Raw genomic sequence first — 22,892 nt, 5'->3', positions numbered from 1 at the left:
TCTGGCTGTAGTTCTTCTTTCTCTGAGTGGCATACTCTTCTGACTGCTGCCTCGTGTGTCCAGTTCTCCGCAGGGACTCAAGCCTACATGAGGCAGTGGGTGGAGGTCTGTGGGCTCCTACTCCTAACGGTTCACTGTGTTCTGATCTTTGCTCGCCCACCTCCAGTGGTGGGAGTCCTCACTTGGGGTTGGTACTTGGATCCTCCTGCTCAACACCTACCATAAATAATTATCAATCTTTCTTTCATTTTTATAATCCACAGTGAAGCCCACCCTGGCATCCTTCAACACGACAAAACAACCCCTTCTAATATTCTACTATATTTCAGTTCTCTCCTTAAGTCTTCATCCCTCCAGTCCATTACATGCGGAGCATTAACTAAGTGCCCAACTCGGTGCCAGGACTCCTAGAAAAATCACTGGGACCTGAACTGGACAGTGAAAAGCCTATAGCCAACCACACCCAACTCCAACACTCCCAGGGAGACTTCCCCTTGGATTTACATAGAAAGTGATGCCCTTCAGGCTAATTGTATCTCTCATTTGTATTGAGGAAAACAATACTTCCTAAACATTTAATGGGTAATGAATGACAATGTGACCCATGTTTTTTTCTCTTCCTTTCCTTTTTTCCCTCCCCACCCTGCCCCCTGCTATATTTGAAATGTAACTCAAATAATAGTATCAGGCAGAAGGTCACCCCAGGAAGCTAACTAAACTCCTGTCTTAAAGTACTTGAATACAAATAAACACTAAACAGGAGTTAAATGCCACTGAAGACTGTTAACCATCTGAACTGGGTAAGATTTTAAGCAATTGCATAATATTGCCTCCAGCAACAAACCTTACCTAATCATATGAGTCCGCACTACTACAGCACAAATATAAACACTGCAAGACAAAGCCGCATTCAGCCTTGAACCAAAAGCAGCAAGATGTATGCTGAAAAACACTCCTCTAATGTACAAGGAAAGAGCTAAAAGCACTCAGTTACATGAGAAAAACTATCTATCCAAAGCTTTCTTGGCAAATAAACAAAACAGGGCTAATGTGTTGCAAACTATTAATTCTATACCCCATGAAGGAAAAGAAGTCTAAATTTTGCACTTACCATTAGGGAAAAATTTTAAATATTGATTAAAATGTTAGGTATAAGTAGTAGCATGCATTAGGCTCCTAAAACAATGCCTTGTACATGGTAAGCACGTTATGATTTCACTATTATTATTGTATTATCCCTATTATTAATTCAGAAGTCCCTGAGACTACTCCATCAACTGGACCCAAATGTATTTAGGTCAGAAAAGCTGTATGTATATATATATATATATATATATATATATAAAAGCAAGCATCTCACTTTGCTTCTCTGGATCTTGTTTGTACTCCTCTTTAGAATGGGAAGCCTGGGGGCACCTGGGTGGCTCAGTCAGTTAAGCGTCTGCCTTCGGCTCAGGTCATGATCCCAGGGTCCTGGGATGGAGCCCCTCATCGGGCTCCCTGCTCAGCGGGGAGTCTGCTTCTCCTTCTCCCTCTGCCATTCCCCCCACGTGTGCTCTCTGGCTCTCTCTCTCCATCAAATAAATAAATAAATAAAATCTTTATTTAAAAAAAAAAAAGAAGAATGAGAAGCCTGTGCTCCATGAGTAAGCCACCCTGCATACACTGTCCACTCTGCCTGTGGGGAGGGACAACTGAACAAAGGCTCATGAAAAGGCTATAGACGCCCATGGCTCACAAGTACACAGGATTGTGAAGTGAAGGGGAAGAAGGCTTCTGCCTCCATGGTAAAACAAACAAACAAAAACCCTCTCCCTAAAACAAAAACAGTCACTTTCCAAATACATTAGCGCCAGATTTCCCCTGTTTTTTGTGACCATGAACTCCTCTGTTCAAAAAAGACCACTACACTAAGATCACCACAAACAGACCTTTTAACTGTGAAGGAATTTCTAAGACAAATCTTCAGTTCTCTGAAATGGGTCATGAGAATTGGGGCACCAGCCACATACATTCTTCCAGAAAAGCCAGTTGAAGTCTGAATCATGGTGACAAGCCTGCAATGGAGAGCCCTAACCAGCCCGGAGAAGGACAGAGATAGGGGATAGCAGTAAGTGGGATTACTGCCCATTGGCAGCTTTATTTATTTAACCATTCTCCTCAAGTGTAACCTTCCTATTAATTTTAATTACACAAGTCCTCAAGGAGATCATGAGCATATACCCCGGTTTGCCTGGGTCAGCCTCAGTTTACTTATTTTGTCTCAGTAAAATTACTAATAACACCCTCTTTCTCTCTCAAAAGTAAGAGTGGATAATCAGTCCTATGGTTATTGGATAATATTATTTGGATAATCAGTCATATGGGCATCCCAAATATAAGCAGCGTTTAAAAAAAAAAAAAAGTGGATGATGACACCACCCTTCCCTTTCTTCAACATTCTCCCTACCCTATTTCTGATGACTTACTCCCTTCAAATACATTAGAAAAGCAGAAATAGCTGTACAACAATGAAGTAACTTCCTATAAAGGTGAGAAAATAGAAATTCAAGATTGTTTCATCTTTACCAGGACTATGATGTCATGTGCCTGCAAAAATCTAAAGTGAACGAAAGTGGATCTGTGAGCCACTGAAGCTGAAGGCAGGCTTACATGCACACTGTCACTCCACCAGTGAGTCAGAACCACCTGAGGGGGCAATTTTCTCTACATGGGACCATGTTCCTTCAGTCCATGATAATCTCCTTTCAACACATGAAAGACGTTGTAGCTTACTTTGTCACAGTAATTCTTGAGTTCCAATTGTAAGGAACTGCTTAAATTACCAAAAGGGAATTTCTACATAGAACCAAGATCCAGAGGCTTCCTATTTGTGACTGCCAAATTGATTCTGCAAGTATTTTGGTTAAACGTACCATATTAATGTAAAAGCTTCCCAATCATCAATATTTGCTTTCATGATTTTAGGACTGTAAGGAGAGCGGGCGTATGTCCAACATGCCAGGTTGTGAAAAATTTTTTTAAATTCTGTGCCTCTTTTTTTTACCAAATCTTTTTTAGTATAACTAGGTACTGAAATTCCTCCCAATGGACTTTGTAACAAGGAGGGAATTAGTAAACCCTTGAAGGTGCCTAGATAAAAAAGAATATGGAAGAAAATCCACATTTATTGGACTCTACCAAGTGCACTGAGTTAAATGTTTTTCTTTTGTTTATCTTGTTAATCCTTGTGAGAGTCTGGCAAGATAATCCTCCATTTTACAAATGAGGAAACTGAGCTCCAGAGAGCAAATTGTCTACAATTCCACAAATACCGGATGGCAAATCCAAAGCTCCAACTAGAACCTGTTAGTTTAAGAGCCTGTGCCTTGCTGCTCTCTGAGGCTGCTCAAATTTAGGGGCTTCATAAAGCATTTCCACAGAATGACTGTCCCAAGGAACAAAACTAGGATTCCAGTGCAGGACTGTCTCATGCTAATATTTTAAAATCTTCACCTGCATACTATTTTGTCTTATAAAAAAGAAACAATAAATAGGATAAAGTCTTGAGTATTTTCCAAAATTGTATAAATGCCAGGAAGTATTTCTTTTATTAAATTGAGTATGGGGGCGCCTGGGTGGCTCAGTCGTTAAGTGTCTGCCTTCAGCTCAGGTCCTGATCCCAGGGTCCTGGCATGGAGCCCCGCATCGGGCTCCCTGCTCAGGGGAAGCCTGCTTCTCCCTCTCCCACTCCCCCTGCTTGTGTTCCCTCTCTCGCTGTGTCTCTCTCTGTCAAATAAATAAATAAAATCTTTAAAAAATAAAAAAACAAAGTGAGGATGAAGTAGTTAGGCATCTCTACACTCTATATAATGCACAGTCTGCTTCTTACTTCATATTTAAAGCTTCTGAGGGCCCAAGTAGTGGGAAAGGCTCCTGATGCCAAATTCAATGGTGAGTCCTGTCTGCTCTATTTTGTTGTTATTTCAGCTACCGATTCATCAAACTGCCTAGGTTTACATATAATCTCAATACCAAATGGATCCAAAGAATCTGGATATTTCATGATGAAAACAAATACAGAGTGGGAGAAGAGGAGAAACCTTTATGTAGACTGAAAGAATTTGAATACGATCGTCTAATAACAAGGTTAAAATCACAAAAACAATAGCAAAAGGCCAGTTTGGAGGGCCAGTACTTGTACAGTTAATGCTTCTCTTCCCAAAACAAATGGACAGTCTTCCCCAAATACTCCCATTGTGTCTTTCTTACATGGAGAAGGACTCAACATCACTTCTTGGTATCCCTGACAAAAATGCATGACCTGAATCTAATCGTTAGGAAATACTAAACAAACCCAAAATGAAAGATAATCTCTTCTCTTCTAAAATATTGAGGAATCGCCTGTACTCTTCTAAAATATTAATGTTATAAAAGACAAAAGAGATTTGTCTTTTCTTATGAAAGACAAAGAGAAACTGCTTCCCCACCCCACCCCAGCCAACAAACAAGACTATGAAGAGACAACACGGACACTGTTGGATTCTGGACCCAAAATTCTTCTTTTGCAATAAAGAAATTGGGGCATGAAATTTGAATGATCGTTAAAGATCAGATAATAACACTGCATTAATGTTAATTTCTTCATCTGACTATTACACTGTGGTATGTACAAAGATATTCTTGCTTTTAAGAAATACATGAAACCATTTGGAAGTAAAAGGACATTGATTTTTCAACTTACTCTCAAATTTTTCAGGAAAATCATGTGCATGCTCACACACACACACACACACACACGCACACACACACACACACAAATAGAGATAAACCCAAAAAGGGAGATACAAAGAGAGATTAAGAACAAGACAAAGAGGGGGGCCTGGGTGGCTCAGTGGGTTAAGCGGCTGCCTACGGCTCAGGTCATGATCCCAGGGTCCTGGGATAAAGCCCTGCGTTGGGCGCCCTGCTCAGCAGAGGGCCTGCTTTTCCCTCTTCCTCTGCCTGCCACTCTGCCTACTTTGCTTCCTCTCTGTCAAATAAATAAATAAAAAATCTTTAAAAAAAAAAAAAAGAACAACACAAAGAGAATCATAATATCAATATGGTAAAATATTAGCCATATTTAGAGAATCTAGGTGAATGATCTATGGAAAGTCTTTGCATTACTTTTGCAAATTTTCTGTATATCTGAAATTATTTCAAAATAAAAAGTTAAAGGAGAAAAGGGAAAAAGCCCTCAAGGATGAGACTCCTTCCTATCTCCTGACCAATATTAAGATTTCTCTCTCCCTACAGCACCCAGCCCTCTACTAGGCATGTACAGTGTTCTTCATAATTTACTGGCTGGCATGGAGAGGGATCTAAGTGCATGTAACTTAACCCAAAACTGAAGCCTACAGACTAGGTTCAACTGGTAAACATGCTTTATTTGTCCCCCTCCACGTTCTGACATCTGAAATTTTCAGCTGATAAAAAATCTGGAGATTTTACTTGAAAAAAGAATTCCACATTTGAGGCTTCTCTTTAAAGATCAGAAAATCGAGCAACATGGGGCTCACGTGAACTGAGTAGCAGCTTCCCTCTTGAGCTCAAATGGGTGCCATTTCTCCACAGGGCTCACCACTTGTTAATTTCTCCCAAACTGAGATCTAGTGTGTAAGGCTGCTGATGCTGTTCTTACACAATCATCTGCCTCGAAGTACAACCATATGTATCTGTCACCCTATCTTTGTCTAAAGTGAGCAACAGAAGAGAGGCTGACAGCACTTCCCTCTTTCAGGCCCCTGTGGGCACTTGAGTTTGAGACTCTTGACTTACCCCATTGTGAGGGCCTGGACTAGTTTTAAGGGCAGCAAGATACTTTGGCTCCAACTAAGCCCCCTCTCATCGCTGAGACTTAAAGTTAATTCCCTGTTTGAACAAGCTTGAGGGAACCTTCAATACATCAATATCTACTGGAGATGGAGCAGATGCTGACAAGGAAGACACTATAGGAAAGAATCATTAGATAGATTTCTTTTTTCTTATTTTCTCCCACAGAGCTAGGAGTCAAATAATAAGGTAATGGGAAACAAGGCTTGGCAGGAAGTGAAAAGATGGAAGAGGTTTATCACCTGGAATCCATGCAGAATGCTGATCCTAACAGTTTCCATAATTAGCGTCTATTTTCTTTGGGTAAGAAAAAGAGAGAAAACAAGTTTCAGAACACTCTCACTTCTCAAATAATAGCAAACTGTGTAACAGTTAACTATAGGCCAGACTAGTTCTTTACACGGTACACACAGTCTTTGTAACAGCCCTGTGAGGTGGGTTGCTATCAGCACCTCATTTTACAGATAGGACAGAGAAACACTAATCCGCCCATAGTCATACAAGTAAATTATGAAATTAAGATCCTATTCCCAGAGACGACTCTCTTCGTCACTACACTTATTCTGTACAAATGGCTCTGATTAACTATTTACAATGAATTCTGAAGTGATTCTGTTAAGGTTCAGAGACTGAAATATCCTCATGCCCCCCACGGCTAATGTTTTTAATGAACTTGCATACTGCCGGGTGAGGTGAAACAGTCACTTTCTGTTAAGAATTGAAACCATGACCTAAATGTGTGACAGTTGGTTTTCAGTAACTCTGGGCTGAGAAGGAGACATCTGACAGACCGTTGAAGCTCCTTGGGGTGTGTCTAGGATTGTGTGTCCTAACTTTGTCTTGGGGCCCTTTGCTTGGTTCTCTGAGACCCAATCTTCCAGAGTAGACCTCTGGCCATATTTCTGCAGGTTATAGCTAGGTCTTTCCGTCTGAATTTGCTTTCAGAAATGATAAACAGTTGGCTACAGATGCTTTGCAGAATTAGAAGCAATGGCCTAGCTAGCAGCTTGGACACACAGGTGGTCTTTCAGACATGTAACAATCTTCACTCCAACAGGTACCCAGAGCAGGCTCACCACGTACTGTTTGCTTTGCAGGAAGCAGCTGTTCAGCAGAAAATGAATGTGCTCTTGCTTCCTTAGGAATGTCTTTCCTTTCACAGGGCAGTTCTCACTGAGCAAAAGGTCAGGAAATTAAAAGACTGCCTAGGGCCTCAGAAGCATAACCCGCTTCACTCGTCCCTCCTTCTTTGGAAACTCAACCCTCTGGATTCCCAAGGTCTGTTTCATTTCGTGCCTTTTTACCACTTTGCTGATTCCCTTCAGTGTATTGGGCCAACTTCACGGTCACCAGGTGTCCTCTGTCCTCCCATCAACGGACACTTAAATGAGCAGATGGTGCAAATGGCCTGGCAGTAATGTGATGCCTGAGCAGGTGGGCTGAGAAAGGGAAAGAAAGCAGCTTCAAGGAAAAGGACAGATTGGTTTGGTGTTTGTACCACTTAGAATCAGTAAGTGAAGAGAGAGGTTAGGGGCAGCTATTAAAAAAAAAAAAAAAAGATTTTATTTATTTATTTGAGACAGAGAGTGTGCAGGGGGAGCGGCAGGCAGAGGGAGAAGCAGGCTCCCCACTGAGCAGGGAGCCCGACGCGGGACTCTATCCCAGGACCCTGCGATCATGACCTGAGCCGAAGGCAGATGCTTAACTGACTGAGCCACCCAGGCAAGGGGCAACTATTTTTTTTTAATGTGAAAGTAAGATCCTTTTGTTTAAAAGGAAGAAATGTATATGAGAACACAGGCTTCTCATGCTTCTATGTGGGGGAAACAATCGGTACAACTCACAAAAGGAGCTCTGAGATTTCAAGGTCTTGTTGGTCAAGATGACTTGTCTTTGAAGTTTGACTGGGTGACCTTTCCATTCATTTGTTTATTCATCCCATAGTGCACTCTATGTCAAGGATGCTACTAGGGCTGGTAGCGAGTCACCACCATCCCTGTGCTAAGAGCCTTAAACCCAGGGCTTCTGGAAGGGCAGTGTTCACAGAAATCACCTGGGATTTTTTGCAAATGTGCATTTTGATTCATTAGGTTTGCGGTGAGACCTGAGAGTCTAATGAGTTTCCAGGTAGTGACAGTGTTGCTGGTCCATGGGCCACACTTTGAGTAGGGAGGTCTAATCGACTCTGTCCGATTGCAGCTGAGTACAGGAAGCTCCAGTTATTCAGAGACGTGTCCAGCTCACAACGCAGGTTAGTGACAAAGCTAGGCTTGCAAACCTAGGCTAGAACCTCATTCCACAATGCTCCGTGGCTTCAGCAATGAGGAAGGTTTCAGTGCTTTGGTCCTTCAGTCTCCTTCCTCTCACAAAAATGAACTGATAATAACTATACTCACCATCTGTCGTCAGGGTTAGTGAGGTAAAATCATTTAGGCTATTCAAACAAAAGATTATCTTTACCAATTATCCTTTGTAGTCTGAATCCAAACCATGAAAATCATGACAATCTTCCTTTTGCCAGATGCTCAATCTATCTGCAAATTTCACTGAAGCACAACTTGTTTGCAAAATGTAAAATTAGAAGTGACAGACAAATCTATTTTTATAAATCTTAGCCTGTCTATTTTGAGACTCTGCATTTTAAAAGAAGAATTGAGGCCGGCTGTTGAACTTGACTGAAATATCTAATGATGCTACTCTATTTCCTTCTAATTTACAAGATACAGCCATTTTCCCCCAGTCTTAACAATATGCACTGGGACGTAGGGTACCCATTCTATCATTTTAGTTCTACAGGGGACATGTTTTAGCCTAGTGTTTGTTAGATATAAGGCTGAGAAAGTGGTTGTGGTTGGGCAATTCATGATTTCCTAGAAACAGAGTCCCCGCTTAAATTTACTTACCATGTGACTTTAAATAAAACACTGTACTGTCTAGACTTAAGTTTTTTCATCTGTTAAATAGAGATAAAATGGCTTATTTCCTTGCTCACCCAACTATTAAATTTGAATGTCTTGTAGTTAAAAATAATGTCTTGTACTTAAACAAAAACAAGCATCACAAGAGGAATTTTAGACTTACAAGAGCAGCCTTAACCATATACGGGACATCACTTCAATTTCTGTAGGATCAGTCTCTCAATCAACCAGTATTCATTAAGCGGCTCCTAAATGCAAGGTAATGCAATATGGTTCCTAATGTTTCATGGGCCTTGGCCCCCAACCAAAACAAGTTCCAGAGCATTCCTGTTTAACATATAATTAGTATCATAAGCAAATGATGAAAAACTAAGAGACCCAAGTCATAAGTCATTTATAATGCCAGTAGACATAAAATTTCCAATGGAATTCAACAAGAAAAAGGTGGAAAGTGAGAGTGAAGTTGTGATATCCACCATACATAGTCTATTAACAGAACTGGAGGGCACTCAAACAGAAATCTGCCCCATCTCCCTGGCTTTTTGTCACAGTCAGGATTCAAACATTCCTCAAATGGTAAATGGCTCTCATTTTATATAATGGCTTTTCTTTTGTTTATTTCTTTAAACCCTGATATTGACTGCTTCAAAATACCTCTTCCCTTTTGGTCATCCGTTCCATCCTTTAGCCAACGTAGGCCTTTTTAATAGGAACCCACTTCATCTCCTCCTCATCTAGCCCAAAGCTCCCTGACCTGACCTCCAAACAGGTATATAAAACTTACAGGTAAACTGCAGTTTTCCAGTCAGAAAGTCTAGTTTCCTTCCAGCCTTCCATGATAACAACAGGTGGCAAAATTGGGAGGAGACTAACAAAAAGCACGTTAAATGTGCATGCCAATTTCAAACTACTAAAATGTGCCTCGCAAGGAAATAAGGCATATTTAATTCTTACAGCAACCCCTGTGGAAGGCAATCATTCTTCCTCCCATTCTAGAGATGATGTAACATCTAATGCACAACTGGCCTGAGGTCTTGCAGTCTGAACCTCAACTTTGTCCAAATTTGCTGATCTTCCTGTATTTGGATATATTTAAAAACCCTCAGCCTTGGGGCACCTGGGTGGCTCAGTTGGTTAAGCGACTGCCTTCGGCTCAGGTCATGATCCTGGAGTCCCGGGATCGAGTTCCGCATCGGGCTCCCTGCTGAGTGGGGAGTCTGCTTCTCCCTCTGACCCTCCCCCCTCTCATGCTCTATCTCATTCTCTCTCTCAAATAAATAAATAAAAAATCTTAAAAAAAAAAAAAAACCCTCAGCCTTTTTTTGTCCACATAAAGAACTTCAATCTAACTTTTCATTATCTTTCTTAGCTCCTTTATAGGTGCAGAATTACAAAGCACATCATCTAGTGAAGATCTGACTGATCTCATTCGTTATCACACTACCTCTTCCCCCCATCCAAGCTAGCAAGGTACCTGAATATAATAAGTGATCAATTACTGTTGTTTAAAGAATGGATGATTATCATACAATACAAGAGGATTAGATTTCATATAAAATTGAGTTCAGTATCAGTAATATTACTTTTAATTCTATACCAAATTTATCATTTGGATGTAAAGCAGTGGTTCCTATAACTAGGGGTGTTTTTGTACACGTGTGTGTGCGTGTGACACACCAAGGACATTTGGCAATTTTCGTTTTTCACAATTAGGGGAAGGTTGTTATTGGCATCTAATAAGTAGAGGCTGGGGATGCTTCTAAACACCCTAAGAACAGCCACCACACACACACAGACACAGAGCAGAAAACTATCCAGTGCAAAGTAAGCAACAGTGCAAAACTGAGGAACCCTAATATAAAGATACTGAAGTAAAGGGACCCTAGAAAGACTTCAGTCACCTTGACTTCAGTCCTGAAAGTGTGTGTCCTCTGCTTAGTGCTCAAGCTCACTGCACTGAGCCCAGAACTACTGCCTGATGCTCCCCAGACAGCACAGGCACCCTCTTATGCCCCCAATCATCTTACAATCAGAATATGACAGATGCAACAGATTGTGTTATGAGCCCATGAGATAAGGTGCCTGCCAGACCTGCCACATCTTCTGAGGCAGTTTAGTACATTCAGAAGAGTGTGTTCTGTGACAGAGCTGGGGTGGAATCCCCATGCTACCACTTTTTTAGCTAAAGAGACTTGAGCGAATCACTGAAGGTTTCTGAGCCACAGTTTCGATAAAATGGGGATAACTCCAAGATTCCAGGGAGCGTGAAAAATAAAGTTATAAAGTGCCTGGCACATAGTGCATATTTGAAAACAAAAATAAGGCAGTGTATCATTTCGTATGACTCTGATTTTAAAACATTCACACTGTTTTAGACACATTGGTACTTGTATTCACACCACAATAAGGACTAGCTCTCTAAAAATGTATATAGATTATATACATTTTATACACACACTACTCACTGTAGTCGATTTTATTACCCAAAGCACTTACCACCCCTCCTCAAGGGATGATTATACATCCCACCTCACTGATGTCATAGGAAATCAAGTGGTGTGTAAGTGGAAAGGATGAAAACCACTTCCAAGGTTCTGCCATATTGTATCCTCTCTGTCACAAGGATAGGCTGTGTCTCAGAGAGACTCTGTTCTTCCCACTTAAGATTTGTAATGAAGTCAATACGAAGCCATTGTCAATCCACAAGACCTGCACTGAGAGCAAGAAATAAACCTTTGGTAAGTATCTGAGGTTTAGGGATTTTTCTTTCCCATAATGTTAATTTGGCTAGGTTGAATGGAACTGCCACCAATTACTCAATCAGAAATATAAAACTCTTCTAGCCTAGGAAATCCGTTACCATGTAGGTGACAGTTTACTGGGGGACTAAATGCTAAATGCTAAAAAGGACAAGATGTAAAGTCTTCTCAGCCTAGAGTGAATTGTAAGCTCCATGAATTGGAATAGAAAGAATGCCTTGATACCGAAAGCTTGACTATTAAAGCCAGAATTTGAATTGGCGTGCGACATGTCTTTCATTATTTGCTCAAAAATTTGCTCTTCCACCTTCTCCAAACTTAGCCTGGCCCTTGGCAAGTCCTTGTGAATCTTAAATGGACTTCATTTTATGGAGTGATTCAAAAAGTTGCAATGACCAAAATCAATTTACTATACAGAACCACATGTGCATAATGTGTCTGCTTCCAAATATCTGTTAATACGTAATTCTCTCAACAGCCTGATTATTAGATTTTCCTCCAAACTTCACCTATTTCTACAAGAGTTGTAATTGGTTAACAACTTCTTTTAAGGACTCATGACTGCTTCTCAGAAAATGTCACTACATGACGAGCAAGTCCACAACATGGTGAGAAAAAAATAAGTTTGTAGATGCCCTTTTTCCCTACTCTATTGAAAAAAAAAAAAAAGAAAAAATCATTTTCCTCTCTGCCAACTGATTATGCAGCCACGTTGTTTGAAAGCTTGCATAATTTACATTAGCATGCTTAAGATCTCAGGTGACTATGCCTTTGAGACCAGCATGTTAACCCCAGTGGGCCGGTTTGATATTCCTCCCAATATCTGACCCTTTTTTCCTTGTTAATTACAGGCAGACTTCCCTGGTCTGGCCCTGGATCTGCACCTGTTTCCCATCTTTGAGCAGCTGCTAATTAGGCTGAAAATAGCGGGGCTGGGCAGTGCAGGCCACACATGCCTCATCAGGCTATTGATCAGGCTGGCATACCACACGGGCAGTAATGGAGTCTGTACAACCCAATTCCAAAATAAAAGCCATTCCTGGAGTTGCATGTTTGAATCCAAGCATACTCCAGGCTCTACACCAAATATAAAACATGGGAAAAGAAGAGACACTTAAGTTTCAAAATAAAACTTTTCTTTGAAATGACAAGTATGACCTTAAGTACTTACTATTTACTTCTCAATTGATTCTTTTATTTTGGAGTAAGAAAAAAAAAAAAAACTTCTTTTAGGGACAAGACATGTATATTTATACGGAAATAATTTAAACGGTATATTATATGGATACATTTATATGTGGCCATATACAATTTCTGTGTATCCATATACAGTTATATGTTTGTACACTACCCAAGCAAAATCCTTATTCTGCATTCTCATTCAGCCTTGTGCATAACGCTGTTTATGTAGAGTTTCGCCCTTCGTCGTGATTTATGGTTTGGGTCCCTATGAACATGTAAAACACTGATTATCAAAGGGGACACTACCGCTATCTATGGGTAGTTTTGGAAACAGGTAGGGGTGTTTTGAGATTGTCACAATGATTATGGAATGCTACTGGCAGCGAGTGGGTACAATGTGTTTACACAAAGGTCATTTGTCCAGCATCTGTTACAAATCACAGATAATGGACCAATTTAAAATCATTTTACAAATATCTGCATCTAGAACCTAATTCCACTTCATTTATAAATATACAATTTTTGCAACTTTAATATGCTGGATTTTAATATCTTAAATTTTCCAAGAATGCAAATCCAGGGAAGATTAGACTTTGTCTGGTTTGAAATTTTTCTAGAGTTATTCAGTGTTTTGAAGAGCACATCACTAGTCTGATATGTCAGTTACCAATTAATCACATCGTTACCTTTCTCTATTTGTAGCTTCTCTATTCATGATTCTAGGTACAGCTGTAGCACTTGACTACCTCACTGTATCATCTAGGGCAGTGATGCCTAAGCCTTCATATATTGAAAAATATAAACATTATTTTTATATAATATTTCTTGGATATTACAGTTAGACCATCATATTGATTTTTAATTACATGTATAGTTAATTTATATGATCTATGATTTTCATTCAAGGACAGCAAAGAGAAGATTACAAAACATTTATTATGAAAAGGGGAGGTTAGGTCTGATAGATCAAGAGTCACTGTTCTCAGGTAATAGGCCTGGGTACAGTTTCCAGATGACACATGCCTTTGGCATTGACTTTGTATCTTTGGTATCTGGTATATGATAGTCAATGATTTGTTTCTGAAAATTCTGTTTCTTACTTCTCCTCCTGACATTATCACACATTCTACTGATGTCTGTGATCCAAGCACATTGCCCAGCAGAGCTGCCCCAACATAGCCACCCAATGGTCTAAACTCAGAGAAGCCTCTGATATCTCAGAAATGAGTCACAGTATCTTTTTAACTTGGGATAAACCTTATGCCCACTCTATGTAAACATTTTAGAGGCCAATGAGATGGAATACTCACCTAAAGTTCTATAAGGATCTATTACTCTTGACCCTTCGTGAGTTCTCGTGTTGTATGACTCTAAATGATTAGTTCTTCACTTTGTTCTTTCGAGTAAGAAAGGGACTTTACAGAAAATCATGACATTCACCCTCTTTTGCTCCACTTCCTATGTCTTAACAGTTGGGAAAATTGTAAAATTAGACACAAGGAATTTTCTTTCTTTTTTTTAAAGATTTTATTTATCTGAGAGAGAGCATGAGAGAGAACAGAAAGCACAGCGGGAGCAGAGTGCACAAGAGGAAAGGTGGGGAGGGGCAGAGGGAAAAGGAGAAGCAGACTCCCTGCTGAGCAGGGAGCCCTACACAGGACTCGATCCCAGGACCCGACCCAGAGATTAGACCTGAGCCGAAGGCAGATGCTTAACCAATTGAGCCACCTGGGTGCCCTGACACAGGAAATTCTCTCAAGTAGAGTACATCAGCTTTCAAAGTTCCTGGGCTTTGGTTATATATTCAAAGACACATGTTGACTCTTTCTCCCTCTTGCAAAATGAATATAGCTTAATTCAATTAAATTTCCTATAAAAGCACTCCCATTAATAACCTCGATCCCTAATAATTCTCCTTTCATATTCAGAATCTTGAATGATCTGATAATTATGGACATGATATGTTTGAATTAGTAGATAAACTACCTCGAGTTATTAAAGATGAAAGTTACTTACGGCCCCACGACACTCCCATGAAGTAACAACAGAAAGTTGATTCTTAACTAAATTAGCTAACGTATTAGGAAACACAGGAAAATGCAACTCAACACTGTCACAAAGATCCAGCTTATCTGCTCTGCCTTTGGAGTGGGAGTCTCCTCATTGGTGATTCCCCCAGGAACCTTCAGGCTCTCCCTCTTCCCAAAGCAAAATGAATGCCAATTCTGATCCTCATGTCTTCCTACTATACCATCAAGAGGAAGACTTAGTCACCTCACTTAGAGCCCTTAGGAGAGAGAGGAGGACTTTCTTCCCAAGCGACCTCATCTAACTCTTGGATTATGTGCCCACACCTGAACTGATTGATCATTGTAGTCAGGGCTCTACTGATGGGCTCTGCTGATTGCATTATTCCAATCAGGACACATCCTTAGAGCAAGATGTGGTCTATTACCATACAATCTTACTGTCGAGAGTGAAAAAAGGGCAGTTTCCCAAAGGAAATTTTTACCAAAAAAGGTTGTTTGGATGCTGACTGGCAAAACCAACAGATGTTTATTGTGAAGACTTTCCCCTAATTGGATTGATGATTGTTTATGTTTCATGTTTTAATAAAACCTTGAAAACATCAAAAAAGTACATAACTCACTCTATAAAAACAAAACACATCTCTACATTTCAAATAAAAACAAGCTCAAATTCTTTTTGCAATTTAAATGCGTATCAAATTAAAAGCATTTCTCCATGTTTGACTTCTTATTAGCAGAAGATAAATAATGGGGATTCGTGAGTTTTTTTCTTTAAATATACAGGAATGAATTATTTTTTGTGCCATATTCCACATTTTTTGCCTATTTTTGAAATTCCCCTATAAAATCAAATCATATTGAATATTTCAGAGTACCTCTTTAGAATTTGAATGAAAATTCTTGTTGCAAAGCCACATTTGGAAAAAGACAGTTGTTCTTTATAAAATGGAATAATGAACAATTTGCAACAAATACTTTGAAAAATTCATGCTTATAAAATTTATTAAGACGCATGTGTGGGTGGCTCAGTCGGTTGAGCGTCCAACTAGTGATTTTAGCTCATGGGTCCTAAGATCAAGCCCCATGTTGGGCTCTGCACTCAGCGGGGAATCTGCCTGGGATTCTCTCCCTCTGCCCCTTCCCCCACTGGTGCTCGAGTGTGGTGTCTCTCTCTCTCTCTCTCTCTCTCTCTCAAATAAATAAATAAAGCTTTAAAAAATATTATAAAGACCTATTGCTTATCTTTTTCTGTAGGGAGGAGTGGGTTTTCCAAATCTGTGGTTGAATTTCTTCTCACTATTGTTCTTCTAGTTCTTGAATTCGTAATAGGCACAGAGAATATAGTAATAAATACTTGCAGTCTCTTCCAGTGGTCTCAGCTTTGTGCCATCTTCTTCACTGCCCTTAACTTCTTATTCTCTGGAAGACACTGCTCCAGATCTTGTCTCTCCAATCAGGGAAATAGCCCTATGCCTATCAATTCACACCAAATATGTTTATGGGGAAGATGGGGAAGAGGTATCCTGTAACTTCATAGCTTTGGAGTCCCTGATGCAGCCTGGCTCAATCACTTGTTAGTCTAGCTAATGGTGCCACTATCTACTTAGTTACCATGACAGAAACTGTGTGAGCTTCTTGTGTGCCCCCTACTTCCTCATCCCAGATATATGTTCAGTCTTCAAGTCTGGTTACTTACTTCATGTCTCTTATGTCTCCATTTCTGCTACCGCACTCGGTACAGAGCCTCCTAATTAGTCCTCCTGCAGACAGGCTTCATTTCTAGCATTATTACTACAAAATGCCTTCCACTTTTTGTCTATATTAAATCTGTAAAGTACAAATTTGAGTATAATAACCCACCTCATTAATCCCTTCCAGAGCACGACAAAGCTGGAGGATAAAGCTCAACAGCCCCTGATCATTTTCACTTCCCACCATACTGATCCCTTTCCAAGGACAAAAACATTTTAAATTGTAGCATTTTAGAACTACACACGGTTTCTCCCGGAAAGGCTCTATCTGTTATACCTTTTGGTCTTTGTTGTTTCTTCTGTCTGCAGTGCCCTCAACCTTACCATCTTATACCCCTCCTTCATTATATGAGTCAAGGTGACCAAATGGGTACAGCTTTCCTTGATTCTTCCAGGCAGATTCCAGAAATTTTTCTTTGTATATTTTTGTGTTATACCAGTTATGAGATTGTGTCATACTTCCTTACTTTGCTTATCCATTTTTAAATTAAACTATACACTTGGAGGTAAATCCTGTCTTTTTTTTCTTTCTTTTTTCTTCTTTAACATATTTTCAGAACACAGCACTATAAGTACAATGTAAACACTTGATAAAAACTGCTGGGATGGAGCAATGGATAGAAAGCTGGATGTTGCACCAAGTACACATTTTTCTACCTAGCTTACTCTGTAAGTCAGCCCATACGTATCCTCATCTCAACCACCTCACCTTGTTTTCACCTTTCTCTATCACACACAACCTCTGTGCAGTCAGGAAAGCCACAATACACCTTACTAAGAACTTATGCTACGTTACTTCATGTTACTTAGCTTTATGTTATGGCTTATGATTTCTACTTTATGCTTTGGCTTATCGTGGTCTCCCAGGCTACAGTGCCCACTGTCCCTAACTGTGCCCCCACATTGAAAATAACAATGGTATTCAAGCCCCAAATGAAGTGCTACCTCTTGTATAAAGTCATCCACCAGCCACCAAATCCTTAGTAGTGGTTTTCTTTTAGAAGTGGTCAGTCCTGAAAGAACAAATCAATGATATCAATAGTTAAACTACACAAGTAAGAGAAATCTTAGGTCAAGATTTCTTTTTACTCCTCCTGGATGCAGGTTAGTTTGTCACAATAATATTGTCCTTCTTCTCTAATACCACCTAACTGTCTGCATGGCTCTATTGTATCATAATGACCATTTTATGTGTCTATTTCTTTCCCTTCCTGTACGAACCCTAAATTGAGAGCCCCAAGAAATCAGGAACTATGCTTCTTTATATTAACAGGTTGCTACACAATACCTAATACATAGTAAATTAATCAATTCTCTAACAAAATAAATGAATGCACTGACCACTCTTTATAAGGCATAATGGTCTGTTAAGCAGGAATTGTTTTTTTAATTTGTCCTAATATCACTGATACCTAGCATAGAGCCTGCCATACAGTGAGCTGAATGGATAATTGTCAAATGAATGGGAAAATTACCCGTATCAAGAAGTAGCTAGCTGTAAATGTTTCCCATATTTTGGGGGCCTCAGGACCTACCACATTCAGTCAGGAAAGTAATTAACTTAATACTAATATTACTAACAGCTTCCACATATATACACATATACATAGAGATGGTACATGAAATGGCGAGCACAGACAGGATCACCCTAGGAGAGTAACAAAGCCTGATCACGCACACATTTCACTATTACAAATTCAACTGTGTATGCTTTGCAAAACAGAAACAGATCACAATTTAGTAAGTACAGTGACTCCACCTGCCAATCCAAAAGAAATATACCCTCCTTCAGTCTCAATTCCCATATTCCTGAGCTGTGATAGATATCTTGCCTTGTTAAAAAGGATGCTCATCTTTAAAATTATTTACATGTCATACAGCATGGTCCTTAAGGGTAAACCACGACTCATCTGAGCCTCAGTCAGAATTAGAGCTTCAATATTGGAGGAAACGATAATATATGCTATATTGGCTTCCAGTGTGCCACCTTCTTAGGAAATTTTCATGGGTAACTGACCAAGAAGCAGTTTTTGTCTGAACGCTGCAGAATACGTTATTCTGTTGCATAGAGTAAGAAGCACAGGGCTCCAAGGACAGAACTGTGAAGTGCGTTGAGAAAGAGAAGCCATCGGAGACAGGAAAAATAGCCAGAGGATTATGAGGAATGACTTTCAAATTCAGCAGAGATCTAGTGAGTATATAAGATCACCAAATCTTATTCAAAGCAAAGTTCTGATTAGCCTTGTTAATAGTAGTAGAAGTAAAACCACAGAGTATTTTTGTTCTTCAATAATGGAAACATGAGACTAAAATATATATACATATATATTATGATATATATAATATTATAATGTAATATATATGAAATAAAGAGTATTTCCATTAATATCCTACTTTGACAATTAATAAAAGTAGAACAATTTCTGTCTGGGGGGAAAAAAAAACCCTGTTTCGAATATGTCAAGCCAGGAATGAGATCAGCACAAAGAGACATAAGGTAGTTTCAAGGGTATATGGAAGAAAACTGACATGAGGAGAGCTGAGAGCTGGGAAATAAAATTGTAACGAGAAACAGCAACTGTTTCTCAGTACCTAACTCAGTACCTAACTTGGTACTGAGAAAAGGTCTGGAGAATTCATGGTGAAAGGGAACCTAGAACTTAGGGGGTTGGAAGTAAAAATATCTTTTAAAAAAATTCTGCGCAGTCATGCCTGGAGCGTAGAAAATGAGTTAGGATTCCTAAAAAGTTAAGCCCAGATCAAACCAGGAGGCAACATCCTTATAAAGAATTTTTCCAGCCATTAGAAGAACTCTTGGATATCCTGGACTCACAGGAAAAAAGGAAACAAGAAAAAAAAAGTGAAGGAGAAAGTTGAACTCAAACAGTGTTGCTTTCTTACTCTCAGTCTTGAGGAAATTGGTGCCTAAGCTGAAAGTGCCCTGAAGGCAGCTTTAACTTACCTGACCAGTCCTCACCCCAGGGACTGCCTCAGGTCCCGCTGACCTAGGCAACCGTTTGAGAGTCAACCTTCCATGCAACTCAAATGTTCTTGAAGAAGCCCTCCTGTGTATTAAAGTGGATAGCATTGTTTTCCTCTCTCTCAGCTTGCTTTTCTCTCACAGTTGTTTGTTCTTTAATGGCTATGACTCGGTTTGTGCTGCTGACAAATGTAGCTCCTGGAGAGGGTGAATTAAGGCAAGACTGTGGTACTCGGTATTTCCCTCCTAGGGCAGGAACAGGTGCCTCTCTGTTTGTCATTTGCATGGTGATACTTTGCAAGACTCCAGCTTTCTAAGTTGTCAAATTGACCCTGTATGTTCACTGAAATCAGAATTCCAATTAATAGGACAGTTGTTATTTTTTTCAAGAGCCAATACGATTGAGGATGTTGGGGTCAGTTTGGTTGGCTGGTTAGCAGAGAAGTAGAATGGAAGGGGAACGGGGAAAAAGGATTCAGAGAAGAGAATTTGCCTGGGAGAATCTGTTTTAGAAACCCCAACCCCTGAAATGCAGACTGACCCCCTTGCACATTTCCACAACACTAAGCACTCTGCCATGAATTATTTCTATAATACTTATTGGAAGAAGAGGCAACATTTATATGCCTAACACAGTAATAGGCATTCTTGGGGGAGGGAGCTGTAAGAATCCAAAAACATGATATAAGGACCACAAAATCTTTAAAATGTAGACATTATATAAAAGGTAAATTCCATGATGCAATCCACTTCAGTATGGCTGGAAAAATAACACAGCCTACTAGAACAGCTAGGGTTCATTTCCTGTGTGCATCAGTTATCTTGTCCCTGTTCTGAGGGAACAACAGGTCAGTGCCCCCCGGCCTCTGAACCAGAACTCCCGGAGCCACCTGGGGCCGGTGGTCCCCAGAGCAGGGAGCGGGGCGGCAGGGGGGCGGCTGACCAGGGCAGCGGTGCAGCAGGCCGGCCTGTGCACTCTCCATGGGGCTGGCCCGCGGTGCCCCGGGGGCTCTAAGACAGCAAATTCTGTATTCATCAGAATATCTCCACTGCAGCCCCAAGGGCACACGGATCTTCAGTGGGACTTGGAATTCCCGGGAATTGCCTTTGTGAAATGCTGGCCAAAATTTCTCTGAATTCCATCTCTTAGTTTTCCATGGGAACATCAAGAAACCATGAACAACTTTAGTTAATACAGAGTTTGACTGCCACTTCCTCCTTGAAGGCTTTACTGCCAAGCACAGTCTGGACCAAAAAAATGAATGAAGTTTCATCTTCTGATGATAAGGATGCCCTCTGTGTTGTAGACCTGGGAGACATTCTAAAGAAACATCTGAGATGGTTAAAAGCTCTTCCTCAGGTCACCCCCTTTGATGCAGTTGAATGCAGTGATAACAGAAGCACAGTGAAGACCCTAGCTGCCATTGGGACAGGATTTGACTTCACCAGCGAGACTGAAACACCATTGGCACTGAGGCTCCGGGTGCCTCCAGAGACGATTATCTATGCAAATCCAAACAGGTGTCTCAGATTAAGTACGCTGTTAATAATGCAGTCCAGATGATAACTTTTGATTGTGAAGTCCGACTGATCAAAGTTGCCAGGGCACACCCAAAGGCGAACTTGATTTTGCAGATCACCACTAATGATTTCAAAGCAGTCTGCCGCCTCAGTGTTGAATTTGGTGCCACACTCAAAACCAGCAGTCTTCTTTTGGGGCAAAAGAGCTACATACTGATGTCATCAGTGTCAGCTCCCACGTAGGAAGTGGCTATACTGAGACCTTCAGGCACGCCATCTCTCATACTGGATGTGTCTTTGACATGGGAGCTGAGGTTGGCTTCAGCATAGTATCTGCTTGATATAAATGGTGGCTTTCTTGGATCTGAAGATGTAAAGCTTAAATTTGAAGAGATCACCAGTGTTACTAACCCAGCACTGGACAAGTGTTTTCCAGCAAGCTCGGGAGTGAGAATCATAGCTGAGCCCAGCAGATAACTCCAAGCTTTCACGCTTGCAGTTAATATCATTGCCAAAAAAAAAAAAAAAAATCGTACTAAAGGAATAGACAGGCTCTGATGATGAAGATGAGTCTAGTGAACAAACCTTTAGGTATTACGTGAATGATGCGGTATATGGATCATTTAATTGCATCATTTATGATCATGCACACATGAAGCCCCTCATGCAGAAGAGACCCAAACCAGATTAGAAGTATTATTCAACCAGCATATGGGAACCAACATGTGACTGCCTTAATTGCATTGTTGAGCACTGTGACTTGCTCAAGATGCATGTGGGCGATTGGACGCTCTTTGGAAACATGGGTGCTTACACTGTTGCCACTGCTTCTACTTTCAAAGGGTTCCAGAGGCCGACGATCTACTATGTGACGTTGGGACCAACATGGCAGCTTATGCAGCAGATCCAGAACCATGACTTCCTGCTGGAAGGAGAGGAGCAGGACGTCAGCACTCTGCCTGTGTCCTGTGTTCCCACTGAGAGAGCAGGATGAAGTGGGATGAAGTGTCCCCTGCTGCCTGTGCTTCAGCTAGCATTATCGTGTGATAGCCGTTAACTTCGAGTTTAGCTTGAATTATGGGATTTGGGGGGGGACCATTTAACTTAAGTACTGCTAGTTTTTTTTGAACTGTCTTTGTAAGTGGGGTTGGCAGATGCAACAATATGGAACACTAGGAGATGGGGCCATTTATCTGTGTTCCTATGGGAACTATTTGAATATTTGTTTTATATAGATTTTTATTCACTTTTCAAACATGCTACCAGAGTGCCACTCAGCTGCTGAGGGAACATTTGTAGCTTGTACATTGGCAGAATGGGCCACGAGCTTAGTGTTTTGACCTGTTTTTAAAAATAAAGTATCGGGCGCCTGGGTGGCTCAGTTGGTTAAGCGACTGCCTTCGGCTCAGGTCATGATCCTGGAGTCCCTGGATCGAGTCCCGCATCGGGCTCCCTGCTCGGCGGGGAGTCTGCTTCTCCCTCTGACCTTCCCCCCTCTCATGTGCTCTCTCTCATTCTCTCTCTCTCAAATAAATAAATAAAATCTTTAAAAAAATAAAAAATAAAAAAAAAAATAAAAAAAATAAAAATAAAGTATCTTGAGGGTGCCTGGGTGGCTCAGATGGTTAAGCGTCTGCCTTCGGCTCAGGTCATGATCCCAGGGTCCTGGGATCGGGTCCCGCATCGGGCTCCTTGCTCCTTGGGAGCCTGCTTCTCCTTTTGCCTCTCTCTCTCTCTCTCTCTGTCTCTCATAAATAAATAAATAAAATCTTAAAAAAATAAATAAAATGAAGTATCTTGAAATAAAAAAAGAAAACTTAGAACAGCACATATATATTCATGTACTTTTGCCTGTAAGTGTGAGATAAATACAAATTTATCTTCTGCTAAAAAAGAAA

At 40.5% G+C, this 22,892-nt stretch overlaps 1 pseudogene; it reads left to right on the top strand.

The window, feature by feature from the left end:
- The window catches only part of LOC116635788, a 30,659-nt pseudogene extending 8,618 nt beyond the window's left edge, over positions 1–22,041 (top strand).
- Positions 22,042–22,892: the final 851 nt, after the last annotated feature.

Source organism: Phoca vitulina, unplaced genomic scaffold (genome assembly GCF_004348235.1).
Source record: "Phoca vitulina isolate PV1807 unplaced genomic scaffold, GSC_HSeal_1.0 scaffold11, whole genome shotgun sequence".
Classification (NCBI taxonomy): domain Eukaryota; kingdom Metazoa; phylum Chordata; class Mammalia; order Carnivora; family Phocidae; genus Phoca; species Phoca vitulina.
The sequence above is the reverse complement of the archived record's forward strand: the minus strand, read 5'-3'. Positions and strand labels throughout refer to the sequence as shown.